The sequence below is a fragment of the Sus scrofa genome, chromosome 6 (genome assembly GCF_000003025.6).
Source record: "Sus scrofa isolate TJ Tabasco breed Duroc chromosome 6, Sscrofa11.1, whole genome shotgun sequence".
NCBI classification, from domain to species: domain Eukaryota; kingdom Metazoa; phylum Chordata; class Mammalia; order Artiodactyla; family Suidae; genus Sus; species Sus scrofa.
In genome coordinates this window covers 105,394,422-105,413,134 of record NC_010448.4, presented here as the reverse complement: position 1 = coordinate 105,413,134, position 18,713 = coordinate 105,394,422, and positions in this window count along the sequence as shown.

Below are 18,713 nucleotides of genomic sequence, written 5' to 3'. Positions count from 1 at the left end.
CACATTGGTTCAATACAGTACATACTTACTGAGAACCTAAAATGGACCAAGCACACTGGCTGAGAGGCTTAACTAACACGTGGGAGGTAAGCTAGTATTTTTCTTTTCTTTTTTTTTTTGTCTTTTTGCCTTTTCTAGGGCCACTCCCGTGGCATATGGAGGTTCCCAGACTAGCGGTCCAGTCGGAGCTGTGGCCGATGGCCTATGCCAGAGCCACGTCTGCAACCTACACCACAGCTCGCGGCAACACCGCATCCTTAACCCGCTGAGCAAGGCCAGGGACCAAACCCGCAACTTCATGGTTCCTAGTCGGATTCGTTTGTTAATCACTGCGCCACGATGGGAATGCCCTAAGCTAGTATTTTTCAAAAGAATATTTTTCTGCCGTAGGATCTCCTGGGGGACTTGTTAAGAATGCAGATTTCAGGGTTCCACTGGAATCAGAATCTGCATTTTAATAAAAACCAGAGATTAATAGGCACTAAAGTTTGAGACTGCCTAGAGATTTTAGAATTTGGTAACATGTATAGGCACATATGTGTGCTGGGACTGATTTTTTCATGTTAATAAGCAAGAGGTCATGCTTTCTGTACATAGCAATAAATCCATTAATAAGCTGTATTCTCACAGGATAGACATTAGGCTCTTTGAAAGTTGTAATATTTTCTTTAGGTCATTGAGGCCATAGTTAGCATTATTTCACTTATATGTTCTGGTTGGACCTCTTTGTTAAAAGAGCTTCTGGAAGGAGAGTGATCCTCTAAATAGAGTCTAAATAATTCAATCACATGACAGAGATTAAGGAAATAATAGGACCTGTGCAGCTAGCTGGCAGTAATTGTGGATCCAGAAACCAACTTGCAATTGCATTAAATCCAAATCTGGCTTGAATGTGTGGCTCACCCCCCCCCAATTGTTTACAAGATGATTTCAATTGGAGGCCCCACTAAGACCTCAAAGTCAACCCTTTTGACACCCCTGTTCACACGATTACAAGCCTGGGAACCAAGATCAAGTTTGAGCTCTTCTCTTTCGTGATCACCCTTGTTTGAAGAAGGAAGATGCTTGCTCCTCTGGCTGCAGCCCCTCACCTCACCACTGGCTTCCTACATTGGTTTGTAACCAGTTAGCCTGTCTTTGGTCATTTCCCCTTCAACAAGGTAGCTTTAACTTCTTAATCCCTCTGATGTTTTGAGGTAGCTTCCACTGTCACAGGGTGCAAAGGTCCCCATCCTCTGGACCCTCTCTGTAGCTAGTCTAACTTCTTTAGAAGGACAGGTTCTTATCTGTCTTGGAAACTTGAACACTCCCTTTCATCTCCCACAATTCCCCCATGGCTGAAATGTCCTTTCTCTACCTGCCCAACCTAAATATTCTGCAAGGGCTGACGCATGCCCTCCTTTTCTAGGAATCTTCCTCAGCCTCTTGAGTAACCTTATCTTCATTCCCCCATTACCATCCTTGGATTTTTTTTCTCTGTGACTCTTACTGTCTGCAGCACTACCTCTGATCTTTAATTCCACACGGCTCTACCCTGTTCGTGAACTATTTTGTAAGTGCATGGCTTGTCTTCTCAGCTTGATGACCTCCTGGAAGGCATGGATGACAAATTACACATTTATGCTGAACATACTTCGGGGAACATAATAAATATGTTTTTGAGTGTTGGCGATAACCAGAGGACTTGCAGAATTCACCTTGACATTTCCCCCTTATTCTAATAGGACAGCTACAAAGCATAAATAGAAAGTAAAATTAACTTATTAATTAGGTGTTCATTGTAAATCAAACTAGATTTCATCCAGGAAAAGCTACATAGAAAAGAATGCGAAATTAATTAGGTGTGTTTCTGCCATAAGATAAAATGAACTTTAAATTTGCATGTAGGCAAAAGCCTGAGATAGACTCAAGCCACCAGGCCTTAATTTTTTTCATCCTGAAAAAGAATTGTATTTCCCAATTAGAATTCACCTTATGCATCAGGAAAGTCAAATGTTTTTCCTAGAATAAAGGAAAAGGGATTTCTTGAGACACAGACTGGGAACTGGACTGCCCTCAAAGTGATAGTTAACAGAGCAGTTATCTACAACTGCCAAAGAAACTTCTCCCATTAACAGAAATGCGATTTGAAATATGTGTTCATAGACAGGAAAAGGGATATAATGAAAGACTTTTTTTAAACAATAGTGGGAATTCCCTTAGTGGCCTGGTGGTTGAGGACTTGGCATTGTAACTGCTCTGGCTCAGGTTCGCTCCCTGGCCCAGGAACTTTCACATGCAGCCAGAAAAACCAACCAACTAAACAAACAATAGTGGAACATTGTGGTAGATGGTGTCATCTGGTCTAAGTTTTTTTTCCTCTGTCTTTGCTGTATATTACAGAATCCTCATTCAGGGAGGACTGTCACCTACAAACCTAAAAGAAAATGGACAGAAGGATGTGTATCTGCACATATTTCCTTCCTCTTATTAACTACCTGATTTTTGCTCTTGATCACAGGTCCCTCATGCAGGACTTGGCTTTTATGGGATGCTAACTCCACTTCTAGATGTAACTGAGGCTAATTGTACCCCGACCACACTTCAGGGTTTGGCATGTGAACCATTTCAGGGTAGCGGGATTAGAGAGTTTTTTTGGAAGCTTCTAGGAAAGAAGTTCTTTCTTTCTTTCTGAATAGCGTGGTGTATAATCTAATACACCCTATAAGAAGCCAGCCTCACAATGGAACTGACACTGTGAAAGACAGACAGGAGTGATAGGAAGAAACATGTCTTTGACAAAACCATGGAGCCCTTGCATCAAACCATCCCTAAAGCCTGAACTGAATGTTCCTGTTATATTTAACCAATAAATCCCCTTCATTGCGTAAGCCAGTTTTTTTTTTTTTTTTTTTTTTACTTGTTGTTTGTAATATCAGGTAGGGCCTGTGTTGCAAGTCAGGAAAAGCTGACTTACACTGGCTGGGTATCGTCTCCTAAAACAGAAGTGAGTGTTAAAACTGGTCTGCAGAGGTTCCAACCAACAGGGAGTGTTACAAGCTCCAGAGCCCCAGTGTTCCAAAGACTTCAGTCTCTGCTAAAATTTTACTTTAATGTTTAAATATTGTAAAACATCTAGAAGTGAACCACAGTAACTGCTTTTAACTATAGTAAGAAATATCCTGCCAGGAGCCCTTACCATCCTTTCCTATCAACTCTGCTACTTCTCTTAACCACTAGCATCTTAGAACTGCTCTGCTCTGAAATTTTCTTGAAATTTTGCCTTTCCCTACACCCATGAAACTTGTGATAAAAATCAACAGAGAGCCACTGGAAGACAGTTTGGCTGTTTTTTCTTTTTCACAAACATAAACATACTTTAACCATAAGATCCAGCAATCAGACTCCTTGGAATTTGCCCAAAGTAATTAAAAACTTATGCAAACACAAAAACTGCATACAGCTGTTTAGAAAAGTTTTATTCATAGTTGCTAAAACTTGGGAACATCCAAGTTGTCCTTCAGTAGGTGAATGGTTACAAAAACTGTGGTACATCCAGACAATGGAATATTAGTCACTGTTAAAAAGAAATGAGCTGGAATTCTCCTGTGGCATAGCGGGTTAAGGATCTGGCCTTGTCACTGCAACAGCTTGAGTTGCTGCTGTGGTGAGGGTTTGATCCCTGGCCAGGAACTTAACATGCCATGGGTGTGAACAAAAAAATGCGCTATCATATTGAAAAGACATGAAGGAAACTTAAATTTGTATTACATGTGAAAAAAGCCACTTTAAAATAGCTGCAGATTGTATGATTCCAACTATATGCTATTCTGGAAAAGGCAGAACTATGGAGACAGTAAAAAGATCAGTGGTTGTTTGGATGAGGAAGAGGAGAGATGAACACAGGGGATTTTTAGGGCAATGAAAATACTCTATAATAATGGATATGTCACTATATTTTTGTCCAAACCTGCATAATGCACAATACCAGGAGTAAATCTGAAGCTAAACTATGTATGGACTTTGGGTGAATATGGTGTATCCATGTAGGGTCATTCTTTTTTTTTGGCTGCAGAAGTTCCCGGGCCAGGTATTGAACCTGAATTGCAGCAGTGATCAAGCACTGCATGAAATGCAATCCTTACCTGCTATGAAGGGGGGTATATGTGTGTGGGTAGGGGATTGGAATCTCTGTTGTTTTTTTTGTTGTAAACTGAGAACTACCCTAAAAATCTTTTTTTTTTTTAAGGCAAAACTCAACAGAGACTCACCCCAGTCTTTTGACCACTGTCTTCCATTTGCCCAGGCTACCTGACGCTTTCTCCTTTCATTATTTCCTCACTCATCTTAGATCAGTTTAATGACCTTCCTAGACCTCTAAATGCTTTCCTTCCTTCTTTTTGCCACTCACCTTAACACTTCTTAAACTTGGGTGAAACCAACCATGTGTTTTCTCCCAGTTGCTGAGGGCTCTTGGAAAGCTCTTGGCTCGTTTTAATCCAGCTCTAGTATAAATGTATGATTACCTGTGTATATTGGATCAGCATTCACTCCTGATAATGTACTCAATTCTAAGTTCTATTTCCATTTCCCAAACTCATTCTCTCATTCTTCAAGATCCTCAACCTGTCTTTTATTTTTTATTTTTTAAACTTATAGTTGATTTAAAATGTTTTATCAGCTTCTGCTGTACAGCAAAGTGACCCAGTCATACATATATATATATACTTTTTCTCATATTATTTTCTATCTGTTGTATCACAAGTGATTGGATATAATTCCCTGTGCTATATCGCAGGACCTCATTGCTTATCCACGCCCACTGGAATAGTTTGCATCTACTAACCCCAAACTCCCATTCCATCTCACTCCCTCCTCTTGGCAACCACAAGTCTGTTCTCTATGTTTGTGAGTCTGTTTCTGTTTTGTAGATAGGTTTATCTGTGCCGCATTTTAGATTCTACACGTAAGTGACATCATATGATATTTGTCCTTCTCTTTCTGACTTATTCACTTAGTTTGAGAAGATTTAGTTGCATCCACGTTGCTGCAAATGGCATTATTTTGTACTTTTTTATGCCTGGATCCTCAGCCTGTCTACCCTTTAACTTGATTGTTGACTTTTCCTCTAATTTCCTGAAAATAAAAACAAAAACAAAACCAAACTCTCTCGGTTTCTTTCGCTTTACCTCCACATGTTTTCTCACTTCAAATCTCTATCTCAATTCATTGCTCTCTTTCTTTCTTCCAAAACTTCATTGAAATATCTTTATATTCAATTGTTTCATGTTTTGAAAACTAATATCTTTGCAATCTCCATCCTATGTTATATCTTTATAGCATCTCGTTCATTTCTAAAACTTTCTTTTCCTTGGTTTCTGGTAGTTTACTGTTTTTATTCCCATACCTTTCTCTCTCTCTCTTTTTTTTAACAATCTCCTACATTGCCCCCTCTTCCTTCTTAAATGTAGAGGCCTTGCCTTTCTCCTGGGGTTATACTTTTACTTTGAATAATCTCATCTACGATGGTCTGATAGCTCCCATTCCTATAGTTCTTGTGAGAGTTCAAATGTCCAAAGGACATATTCACCTGGATGTCCAAGCTGCCCAGGTACCTAGAGCTCAGTATGTTCCCAAATGGAATCATTATTCACATTTATTCCTCCTCTCTGTTTTTGGCATCATTGTCCACCGTGTTACCCAGTCTAAATACTTCAGAGTACCCTTCCACCCTTCCCTTTCCTCCTCTTTACTCCACTTTAATTGGCCTCTAAATCTTAAAGAATTTTCCAATCCTCTTCAGAACTCCGTATTCATATAATATTTTGCTCCTTTTTTTTTTTTTTTAACAATAGCCTCCTAATGCTTTGGCTTATTTCTTCCTAGTCGTTCTCCTCTGCCTCCAGAATAATCTTATCTAAAATAAGATTCTGGTCCTATTACCTCCCTATACTGGCTTGAAAAAAATTTTATGATTTCCTCTGGCCTGTTGGATGGAGTCCAAAGTCTTCAGCATGTCTTTAATAATTTCTCTCACCTACCATTCTTTTCTCATCTATCACTTCTATTTGTGACTTCTCTCTAGAATGCTTTTTGTTTCTTCCCCTGGTGAAATGCTACTAATCTTTCAAGGATGAAACAGCCTCTTTCTCTGTTTTCCTGCTACATTTCTTCATACTACTAGTTTAGTATTTAGTTGCATACACATCTTTTGCTGATAGCTTGAGAATCTAAGAAACATAATTACTCAACTTCTAATGCTTAGGACCTGTTGTTCCTGGCACATAATGGACACTCAATTACTATGTGTTGAATTGAAATTCATTCCATGAAAGTTGGTGAACAATTATGCCCCACATATACATTAGGAAAAAATAATTTAAAGTATAACATGAAGGATTTGAGTTGGATATTAGGAAGGATTTGGACAGCAACAAATATTTCTTGAATGACTGAGTCAAAGTGTGCTTCTTTGAATATACAGTGTTTTTTCGTCTTTTTGTTTTTAACTGCACCTGCAGCATGCAGAAGTTCCCAGGCCAGGGATCTAACTGGCACTACAGAAGCAACCCAAGCTACAGCAGTGACAAAGCTGGATCCTTAACTGCTAGGCCACCAGGGGGTCCAAATACCCAGTGTTTGTGTGCTGAGGTTTCTGACTGCTGCAGGGTTGTTTTTCTTAGTCTCTTCTTACTCTTGCAGGTGATAAATCTTATGCTCTCACTTGACAGATGGGAAAGCAAATAGAATGTGTACATGGTAGGTGCTCACTAGAAGTCTGTTGACTAAATGAATTTGTTTTCTGAGAAAACTTAGGCCACCAGTTTAGAATCCAAATTCCTTGGAGTTGCTCAAAGGCCCCAAGTATATTTGACCTTGTTCACTGACTTGTGCGTTTCCAAAATTTAAGCTTTGATGAGAGATGAAAGAAAAAAAAAGATGCATTTAAATAGTAGGCACGAGACTTTCTTGAGTGGTGAGGAAATTTCCTTGCTTGTAGATGCAGATATTCATGGATGATCCCCTGTTAAGATCTCTTCTGGCTATCCCACTGTGAGTGTAAATAGAGACCATCAGAGAAAAGCATCTGACTTCTTCAGTGTTATGTACTTGCTGTGGAAACCAGATGCTCAGTCTGAGCTGGGGAGATAAGTGATACTTGTAGCGTTCATTAGATGGAAGCCTTTTGGGACTGCGATTTTGCAGAGGCACATCTTGCTCACATAACTTTCGTAATTATGTAAGGAGCTGATGATCCCATTTGCAGATTCCCTCTTCTGATCATGAGATTATTTATTGTGCTTCAATTAGGGGAGGGAAGGAGAAGCAATCAAGATGCGAAACAGTTCAATTTGCTGATTGCTAGGCATCCTGGTGAAAAAGGATATTGAAGCTGCCAAAGCAAGACCTCTAGATTTCCCATAAATCTAATCAGTGCATGTTTTCTTCTACTCTCATCAGTAATGGAGAGAGGATCCTGTCTTTTCTTATGAGGATGTTTGTTTCAGACATAGTAAGGGAGAACTCCTTTTTTTTTTTTTTTAAAGCTGTTTAAAGTTGACAGCCAGTTCATCTTAATGAGTAGCTTATGTCCCTGACATTACTCTGAAGTCATCCTAACACAAGATGGAAAAAATAAATTTATGTAGTATAGGTTTATCTGACTGTACCTTGAAATAACTAATTTTTAGTCATTCTTCAGTTATCCCTGTGTAAAGGGATAGGCTTAGTTTTATTTTCATTCAAATATCTAAAAACTATAGACTTGATCACCAGATTCTTGCACAGATGTTCAACTCAAGTCTCTGAAAGTATCTACTCTTTCTGGTTCCTTTAGATGACCCTGAAGAAATCTGTCAGAAAACTGAAGGCTTGGTGAAAATGAATGCTCGGATAGTTATATTTTCTAGAAATTACCATTACTGTTATAAGCAAAAAGGATCCATTTTTTAGCAAAAGATTTCAGAAAATATCAGGCTGGAGGTGGTTTGGTGAGCATGGCTTCCCAGGTTTCCCCAGTTCCTCGGGGGTGATGGGCCTGGGAGGGTAGCAAGGGTAATTTGCCTACCAAAGATGGGTTCTGTCAGGCAGAGGGAAGCCCATGGTAAGGGATTTCCAAACCTCTTTTAGCCCCAACTACCGTTTCCCAAACTCCCAGCATAACTACTTTATATGATTGTAACACCATACGGTTCTATGGTTTAGAAAGTCACCTGGGTATAACATGCTGCTCTATTTTCTTATTTTACAACCTTTGCCCCACTGTGCACAGATTTTATAATAATTATCAGACACCACCAACTTACAGTGACATGGAATGAGCTATGTAAGGATGACCAGTTGTGAACACACAAATGGAACTAGCTACATAATTTGTGGGGGCTAGAATAAAGTGATTTTGGAAGACCCTGTAAAAGTTAAGAATTTCTAAAGACCAGACACTGTAAAACTCTTACAGGAAAACATACGCCCAACACTCTCTGACATAAATGACAGCAACATCTTCTCAGATCCACCTCTTGGAGTAATGACAGTGAAAATAAAAATAAACAAATGGGACCTACTCAAACTTAAAAGTTTCTGCACAGCAAAGGAAACCCTAAACAACATGAAAAGACAACCCACAGAATGGGAGAAAATCTTTGCAAGTGAATCGACTGACAAGGGATTAATCTCCAAAATTTATAAACACCTTCTGCAGCTCCATACCAAAAAAACAAACAACCCCATCCAAAAATGGGCAGAAGATCTAAGCAGACAATTCTCCAAAGAAGACATACAGATGGCCGAGAAACACATGAAAAGATGTTCAACATCACTCATTATTAGAGAGATGCAAACCAAAACCACCATGAGGTACCACCTTACACCAGCCAGAATGGCCATCATCCAAAAGTCTACAAACAATAAGTGCTAGAGAGGGTGTAGAGAAAAAGGAAGCCTAGTACACTGTTGGTGGGATTGTAAATTGGTGCAAGCACTGTGGAAAACAGAATGGAGATTCCTCAGAAAACTAAACATAGAACTACCATTTGATCTAGCAATCCCACTCCTGGGCATCTATCCAGAGAAAACCATGACTCAAAAAGATAGATGTACTCCGATGTTCATTGCAGTACTATTTACAATAGCCAAAACATGGAAACAACCTAAATGTCCATGGACAGAGGAGTGGATCCAGAAGATGTGGTACATATACACAATGGAATATTACTCAGCCATTAAAAGGAACGAAATACTGGCATTTTTAGCAACATGGATGGACCTAGAAACTATCATGTTAAGTGAAGTCAGCCATATAACATGAGACACCAACATCATATGCTATCACTTACGGGTGGAACCTGAAAAAAGGACAGACTGAACTTCTTTGCAGAACAGATGCTGACTCACAGACATTGAGAAACTTATGGTCTCCAGAGGAGACAGTTTGGGGGATGGGGGGGTGTGCTTGGGCTGTGGAATGGGAATCCTGTGAAATCAGATTGCTATGATCATTATACAGCTACATATGTGATAAATTCATTTGAGTAATAAAAAATTTAAAAAGAGTTAATTTCTAGACGACAACAGAAAAGTATTAAACCAAGTGCAGGTCTGTTCTGCACTTGGGGCCTGATGAAATTGTGCAGATCACATGGCCATGAAGCTGACTCTGGCTCTGGATCTGGGAATGCTGTGTGTTTGCAGGTCTTGCCAGAGCTTACCCAAGAACCCTGTCTTTATTTGGTCCTAAATGATCTATCCTTTGAATGTGTGTGTGTGTGATTTGACATGCACATAATGTTATTGTCCATCCAGTTTGCCACTTGAAGTGAAGCAGAGAAGAGATTTTTTAAATTGTTGTAAAAAAGGTTACATGAGATCTACCCTCAACAAATTTTTAAGTGTGTTACAGTATAGCTTCCTGTAAGCACGATGTTATGCAGTTGCTCTCTAGAATTTTTTTTCATCTTTGTTTTTTTTTTTTTTTTGGTTCCTTTTAGGGCCATACCCCAGGCATATGTAAGTTCCCAGGCTAGGGGTAGAATTGGAGCTGCAGCTGCTGGCCTACGTCACAGCCATGGCAATGCCAGCTCCTTAACCCATTGAGTGAGGCCAGGAGTCGAACACAAGTCCTCATGAATATTAGTCAGGTTTGTTACCGCTGAGCCGCAATATGAACTCCAAGGACTTTTTCATCTTATATGACTGAAATCTTAGACTCATTGAACAGCAACTCCCTGCCTCCCCTCCTGCCAGGTCCTGGCAACCAGCATTCTACTCTCTGCTTCAGTGAGTTTGACTTACTTTATTACTTTGTCTAAGTGGAATCATGCAGTATTTGTCCTGTGACTAGCTTATTCACTTCGTATAATGTCCTCAAGGTTCATCCATGTTGCAGCGTATGCCAGGATTTCCTTCTTTTTCATGGTTGAATAAAATATTTCATTGTATGCAGGCACCACATTTTCTTAACCACTTATCTGTCAATGAACCTTTATATTGGTTCCACCTCTTGGCTATTTTGAATAATGCTGCAGTGAACCTGGGAGTGCAAATATCTCTTATTTTCAATGTGTTTTAATTGGTCTAAATACCACTAATAAATAACAGTACATTCTTTTGGAAACAGATAACATCCAACTGTTAAATGAATATACTAGAATAATTTCACTGTTTTTTTTCAGGCTGCTCTCTATTGAAATGACTACCTTATACTCAGCTGGCAATGCGGGCATCACAATAATATGCCAGAGGACTAAACCCATTCTGGGAGAACATGAGATGGCCCAGGCCCACTCTGGACACTGTGAGGGTCAGAGGCACATGGTGCTACTCCCTGGCCTCTATGTGGCTGCTTTCCATCATCAGAGCAAAGAAAGGGCTGTTCTGAGACCCAATAAATATTTGCTGCGAGCAGGGCCTCAGCTCCTCTGGGCAGAGAGGCCTGGGGCATTCAGCTGTGAGGAAGTTACTATTAACAGCTAAAGCTTGAGTTACGTGTGTGAACAATGCCTCTAGCAGCATCCATGGGCTCTTAGCTGATTCTGAAATCGGTTTCTTGTTTGCCTAAGTCTTAGTTGTTGGGGGTTTAGTTCTTATTCTTGATTAGAATGTTTCTGGGGCTTTTACTTACACAATCTTGTTTTGCTTCAGGGAGAAAAATGGGAAAGATCAGTTGCAAAAGCTTCCCTTTATGAGGAGCAAATGGCTTGGTTTAATATGCAGGTGGAGAGGGAAAAGTGACTGCTGACTCTGCAGTGAAAAATTTTCTAACAAGCTCCAGATACTCCTGGCTTTCTCAGCTCTGGTCTCTGCTGATCAAACCTGAGAACTGATGGATAAGGATAATGCCTCCCTTTACAGACAGACCTAGGTGTATAAGTCACCTACACATGTCCTTGAGCTGTTTGTAGCTAACAGAGTCTTCCCTGAGCACCTACACATATACTGCGAATTCCTTCTTTCCTGTTGTGGTACAAGATTGAATCTTTTTGTTCTGAAATTCTGTGACTCTCCAGTCATCTGTGATAATGAGAAGTGGTTACTCACATATTTTAAGCCTGTGAGCTGCCCTGCTCTCTCCTCTCCAGTGTTCCTGCTTATTTGGAGGGGGTCAGGATAGGGTTATATGCAGGATTACATACGGTACTGCCCAATGTGGGCTACAGGGGCACAGCCAAGGAGGGAGAACAGGGCACCAGGGAGCCGCAGCAAATGAAGCACCTGCTGAATGAATGGGCAAGGTGGTGCTGTTATTTATTAGTGGTATTTGAGCATGAACATGACCCTGGCTTTTATTGTTTGACCTTCTTTCAGGAACTTGGAAACCAACCTTTTATTGGTCTGTTCCTAAGAGTACTGCATCCAGGGTACCGTGTTTTGGTCTTTATATCTAAAGGTGCACGTGGTAAAGTTGGAAAGGGACCACGGATGAGCAATGGAATTGATTAAAGGCATGAAAAGTAGGACTTATGCCTTATGAGGAGATGTCAAAGGAGATGTGGCTATTTTACTGCAGAAGAAATCCTGAAGGGATTCTTATTAGATGTTAAAACATTAAATATTTATTTACTTTTGGCTGTGCCTGTGGCATATGGAAGTTCCCAGGGATCGAATCTGAGCCACAGCAATGACCAAGGCCAAATCCTTAATCACCTGGCCACTAGGAAACCGCTAAATATGTTATTTAAATGGCAATGATTATCTCTCTTTGAGCAGACCTAAGAAATCTAATAGGAAGTATTTAAATTAGATACAAAAGAGCACATTTTTTTTTTTTTGGCATGTGGAAGTTCCCAGATTAGAGCCACAGCAGTGACAACCAGATCCTTAACCTACTGAGCCACAAGGAAACTCCCCCAAAGCACCTTTTTAAAAGGTGAACATGGGAATGGGTCTCTTAAGGAAAATGAAGAAGGCTTTCTTTTCACTATTTACCTATAGGCTAGATGACCACATGGGTTGGAAGGTGAGGGGTGGGGCTGCACCCTCAAGGCCTCTTCCAGACCCTGTGTTGTATGGTCTCTGATCCCCTCTGACCCACAGGAAGATGTTACCAAGACACTGTCCTGGAATAGGGGGTATCTGCCTCCCTCTTAAGTTTCTCCTTTAGTCATTTGCCCCATGTTTTAGGGGAAACTGGCTCCCTTGATATGAGCAGCCTGTTGACTGTTGCTAGAGAGCCTGGTCAGTTCTGGTCACAGTGGGTGGAAACCCAGTGGTGGAGTCTGACTACATCTGTGTGGGTTGGAATCTTATGGCACAGCATCTGCTTGGTCTTACGCATGTAGGCAAAAAGGTGTACCAAGAAGACTTGATGGATTTTGAAGACCCCAGATAGCAGCCATATACCAGCCGGGTGACCTTGGCCGAGCCACAGTTTCTGAATCTCACATTCTTCCGCCATGAAGTGAGGATGAAAATAACAATACCTAATTCACTGGGATTTTATGAGTTGAATGAGATAAGAAACCTTTCTGGGAACTGTAAATTCCCATGTAGTTGTCAGCACTGGTCACTGGCCAGAGTTAGACTTTTCTCATACTTGGCTTCTAGTGTCCTTGTTACTCTGTTACTGGCTTCTTGTGCCTAGACCCCTGTGTGGCTCCTGGACTGTCCAGGTTTCAGACTTCCTTCTCCTGAGCAAGATTCAGGGCTTCTCAATCTCTCTGTATGTAGCCTTTCTTTTCCCCATCCATTCAGAATCCTAATCCTAAAGAGCTGACTATAAATTGGTGGTAGTGGGCTGACTAGACACACTAAGCTCTCCAGTCACTCAGATTTTTTTTTTTGCCACAGCTTGTGGAAGCGACCTGAGCTGCTGCAGTGACAATACTGGATACTTAAGCTGCTGAGCCATAAGGGAGATCCTCCAGTCACTCAGATTTTAAATGGGCAACCATTGCCTGATAACATTGTCCTGATCCAAGTAAAATACATGAGCATTTAAGAAGGACCTTAAAGAATGGAGGTAGGAGTTCCCTGGTGGCCTAATGGTTAAGGACCTGGTATTGTCACTGATGTGGTGCAGGTTTCCATCCCTGGCCCAGGAACCTCTGCATGTCACAGGTGTGGCCAAAAATACAGAAACAAAAACAAACAAAAAAAATGGAGGTAGTGCTGGTGATGACTGGAGCCTCAGGCTTATCTAAGGAGACTGTAGGGGGTCTTTCTACAGAAAGACCCCCTGTGGTGTCCCCAAGACACACCAAGCAGCATCTGCCTGTGTAAATGACATTGTCAGAGGAGAAGCTGGGGTGGGGGAGGGCACGTCTTCCTGTCTTCCCTGCCAGACACACACACACTCACTCATACACAGTCTCTCTGAAGAGAATAGTCATTCATAGAGGTTAGGCTGGGGGTAATTTGGAGAGCTAAATTCTGAACATTTGTCAGTAAAATAATGCTGCTTCTTAAAATAGCTCAAGGATGTTTCTGTGCAAGGTGCTTTCTGTGGATATTTGCATATATATTACATTAATATATTTATATATATAAAATCTACGTCTATGGAAAAGGTGTATCTTTAGCTACAGTATGTATAAAAACACATATTCAAACATATGCCCAAATATAAGTCATAGACTAAAAATGATTGAACTCACATAAGTTACAATATTTATGTCCTAAGGATGGCTAAACTTAGCCACAACATCTAATTTGCAGTGACGTCTTTCTTTAACAAGTTTTATAAGAGGAATGATTTAAGTCAAGGAAGAGCAATGACTCATTCACATGGTGGGCCAGTGGCTGAGCTAAGTTTAGCATAGAAGGGATGCAAGGATCTTTTGGGGCTTAGAGTTTTACCATGAAGTCATTTTTCTCTTCCACATGGTTTTTTTAATCATTCATTAGGTAAAAACAAGAACTTGTAATGCAATAGCAAAATTCTTGCTTTCTTTTTTAATTAGTTCACTTAATATAGCTCTCTGTTTTAGGCCACCATTCAGATAGTTTGAGCTTAGTTTGGTTGTTTTGCAATTCAATTCATAGTATAAGATGTTACCAAGTTGATTTTTACCTTAAAATTATGATAAAGGTAAAAGTCTCCAGCAGTTAGACATGGAAAGGAAGAGTAAGAAATTTTTTTGCCAAAGGGAAGAGTGAATGATCTGAATAATACCTTGTTCAAGATTCATTCCAAAAACCTGAGCTAGGTTCTAGGGCCATAAGGGAGAGAAATTACCCTCAAGGAGCTTATGTTATTCTGGGAGGAAGATAGAAATGCAAAAAAGTAATAGTGATGCAGGGAGAGAGAAATACTAGGAGAAATATAGTTAAAAACATTACTGTGGGGAAAAAAAGAAAAAAAGAAAAAAAAAAGGAGTTCCCATTGTGGCTCAGGGGAAACAAACCTGACTAGCATCCATGAGGATGTGGGTTCGATCCCTGGCCTGGCTCAGTGGGTTAGTGATCCAGTGTTGCCATGAACTGTGGTATAGGTTGCAGACATGGCTCAGATGTGGCGTTGCTGTGGCTGTGGCGTAGGCTGGCAGATGCAGCTCCTATTTGACCCCTAGTCTGGGAACTTCCATGTGTCACACCTGCAGCCCTAAAAAGCAAACGACAACAAAAACAACAAAAAACCCAAAACAACAACAAAACAAAACAAAACATTGCTGTGGGAACTGGGAGGAGGGGCTGAGAAATTAAAGGGCTGAAGAGGCTGGGATCTAGAAAGTGTAAGGGAGGATCAGACTGGAGCCCTATAAAGGTCAGGGTCAGGTGGTCACTTTAGACAGTCACTGACGCATGCAGAGGCTTGGAGACATGGTGTGTGTAGAGCAGCAAGGTCTAAGTGAGTCTCCTTTGGATTTCAGTAAGGTGGGGTTGTGTTTAAATGCAGAAAGTTTGTCTCCATCTGTTATTGTTCCACGGGAGCCCGGGTAGGTTTTTCAGAGAGAGGGAATCTGGAGTCCATGATTTTTTTTTTTTTTTTTTTGTCCTTTTGCATTTTCTAGGGCCATACCCGTGGCATATGGAGGTTCCTAGGCTAGGAGTCTAATTGGAGCTGTAGCCACCAGCCTACACCACAGTCACAGCAATGTGGAATCTGAGCTGTGTCTGTGACCTACACCACAGCTCACGGCAAATCTGGATCCTTAACCCACTGAGCAAGGCCAGGGATCGAACCTGAAACCTCATGGTTCCTAGTCGGATTCCTTAACCACTGAGCCACGATGGGAACTCCATGACCTTTTAAGATTATTTAAATTCCTCTCTGATTCTTAAGATTCTCCAAAGGTGAGCATTCAGATACCCTTGTTTCTGGTAAAGTGAAGGGAAGGTTAAGACTTATGACTTAATCCCCTATTCATATGCCTCATGCACCATAGTATAGGGCAATGGCTAGAAATCTTGACTGCACTTTTATAAATTATAATGCCCAAGCTGTGATGGAGAGCAATCACTATCAATGTCGGGGGGGGGGGCACCCAGACATCAGAATATTCAAAACTTTCCAGGTGATTCCAAAGTACAGTCATGCTTGGGCATCAGTGGTACAGGGCAAAGTGTGGTCCTTGGGGCCAGCAGCATCAACGTCACTTAGAACTTATTAGAAATGCTAATTCCCAGTTCCCACCTGAAACCTACTGATTCAGAACTTCTGGAGATGGAGCCCAAACGTCTGTTTTAACAAGCTCTCCAGGTGAGCACACCAACATTTGATTTAGCAACTCCAAGCTTCACTGATTTTCTACTTGGGATTGCTGCTACCATGACTTCATCTGGCCACAGAAAGACTCTTCTGCTTTGGATAAAAGTAAATTATTCCTAGGAGTTATCTTGTGGTGCAGTGGGTTAAGGATCAGGCGTTGTCACTGCAGTGGCTTGGGTCACTGATGTGGCATGGGTTTGATCCCTGGCCCAGGAACTTCCACAAGCCATGGGCATGGCCAACCCCCTCCCCCCAAAAAGGACACACACACACACACACACACACACACACGCATGCACACACACACAGAGTCAATTATTCCTCACTTGTTTCAGCATGGTGAGATTGGAATTGCCAAAAGGACTTTAATTAGGGAAAGCAGAAGGGGAACAAATGATATTCAAAAGCATAAAAACATGAATTATTCAGTATACTGATAACAAAAAGTTAACTCTATTTGTTTACTAATTCATTTAATACATCAGCATTGAATATCAGAGATACGAAAATAAATTAGAAGCCTCTCTAACATGAAGGAGCTCAGGGTTTTAGGGAAAGACAGAGTTGTAAATAAATGTGTGTAAGGAATTATGAGAGGTACCATTATAGAAATCTGGTCTTTATGGAACTCATCCACAAAGATGGGGCCAGGTTTGTGGGACCCAAAACTTGTGCACACATGGCAGGCTCATTAAAATAACAGACTACAAAGTTATTAAAAAAAAATTAGGTGCAGGCCTTAAAATGCAATCTGAAGCAGCAGCTGGAATACAGCTACGCTGGTTAGCCCACTGGTGTCCTGATGCTTTGTCACAGTTTAGGTGATGCTCTTGAGGGTAGAACCTGTATTCATTTTTCTCACTGATAGAACCTCTGCATAGCACAACACCTGGCACTTGGTAGGGGATCAATAACTATCTTTTGAAAGACTGAATCTATGCAGATTAAGGAGGAGGCACAAGCTAGTTCTGTCTTTAGCCTAAGAAACTCAGCTATAATAACTTTGGTGTGTCCTTGGTCTCTGGAATCTTTTTTCTAAGGCATTTTATCTCTCTCTCTCTCTCTCTCTTTTTTTTTTTTTTTGTCTTGTCTAGGGCTGCACCTGCGGCATATGGAGGTTCCCAGATTAGGGGTCTAATCAGAGCTACAGCTGCCGGCCTACACCATAGACACAGCCACAGCAATGCCAGACCTGAGCCACATCTGCAACGTACACCACAGCTCACAATGCCGGATCCTTAACCCACTGAGCAATGCCAGGGATCAAACCTGCATTCTCATAGATGCTAGTCAGGTTAGTTAACCACTGAGCTATGATGGAAATGCCAAAAAACTGATATCATTACCTGGTCTTCTCATTTTCCCCTCAAGCATGGACTGGAGAATGAGAAAAGTCCATCCCATCCTACCATCAAGAATCTTCGTGTTTTAGGTTGGTTTGTTGGAATGTTGTTGCTACATCTTTTAATTATCTAGAAGCTTCTTTTCTTCACCTTCTGAACCTCTTCCACTTGTGCATGATCTGTATCTCAAGGTCATGTTTAATTTAGTTATACTTAGGCATGAACCAGAGAGTACTAGCTGGTTATGCCAATTGGGTAAGCTTGGCCTTCTCATCAATGTCTTTGTCTATAACTTGGTTTGATATTAATGTTCACTGTATGATTCAAAATAGTGGACTCTACCTTTTTTCAGCACGGAGGACTTATTTCCATATTTTCCATCCTCAGACAGCCACCCAGATCTGCTTCTTCCTTCTGGGATTACTCATTTACTTTCAACATTTGGTTTAGGGACCACATCAATTAAGGCCTCATTTGTATAACCACAGGGAAAACCCTGGCCTGAGCCAAATGCCTACTCAGTGCTTTGGCGTCTGTGATTCTTCTGGGTTTCTCACTTAGAGGCTGGTTTGCACAATTTCCCATTGCCTTGACCACAACTCCAGTAATATAGCTCTTGCAAGCTTATGACTGTGGTCTATAGGGATCTTCAAATTTACTACTCTGTCTTGCTGCCTTTGAGATTTCTAGATGACTTTGCTTAAACTGCTTAAAATTTGCCCTGAATGTCCCATCTTAAATTTTCTCTGTTTTGGAACTTGTTTCCACTTTAAAAACCTATTACATTTTGGGATGCTAGTAATGATCTGCTTCTTTACTGAGTAGTAGTTACATGGGTGGGTACAGTTTAGGAAAGTTTATGGAATTGTACACATCTCTGTATATATGTTATACTTTAATTAAAAAGTAGACAACCTGTTAAATTTTATCAAAATGTGCATATTTGTACACAAAGCTTTTATTTATTTCAGTTTTATAGTCATAGAACTACTGAGTCACAAAACTTTTAAAGGCTCTTAAAAATTGCTTTCAAAGGAGTGTATGAGTTTACATTCCTGTCATTAGCAATTAAATCTTATTACTAAAAATACTTTGATAATGTATAAGCAAAACTTTCTTTTTTCAATTTAAATTTCTTTAAGTATCCATACAGTTGAACACAGTCCAATTTAGAAACTTCAAATTAGAAAAGTAATCTCTCTCTTTGTATATTTACACATACATACATATATATTTATATATACACA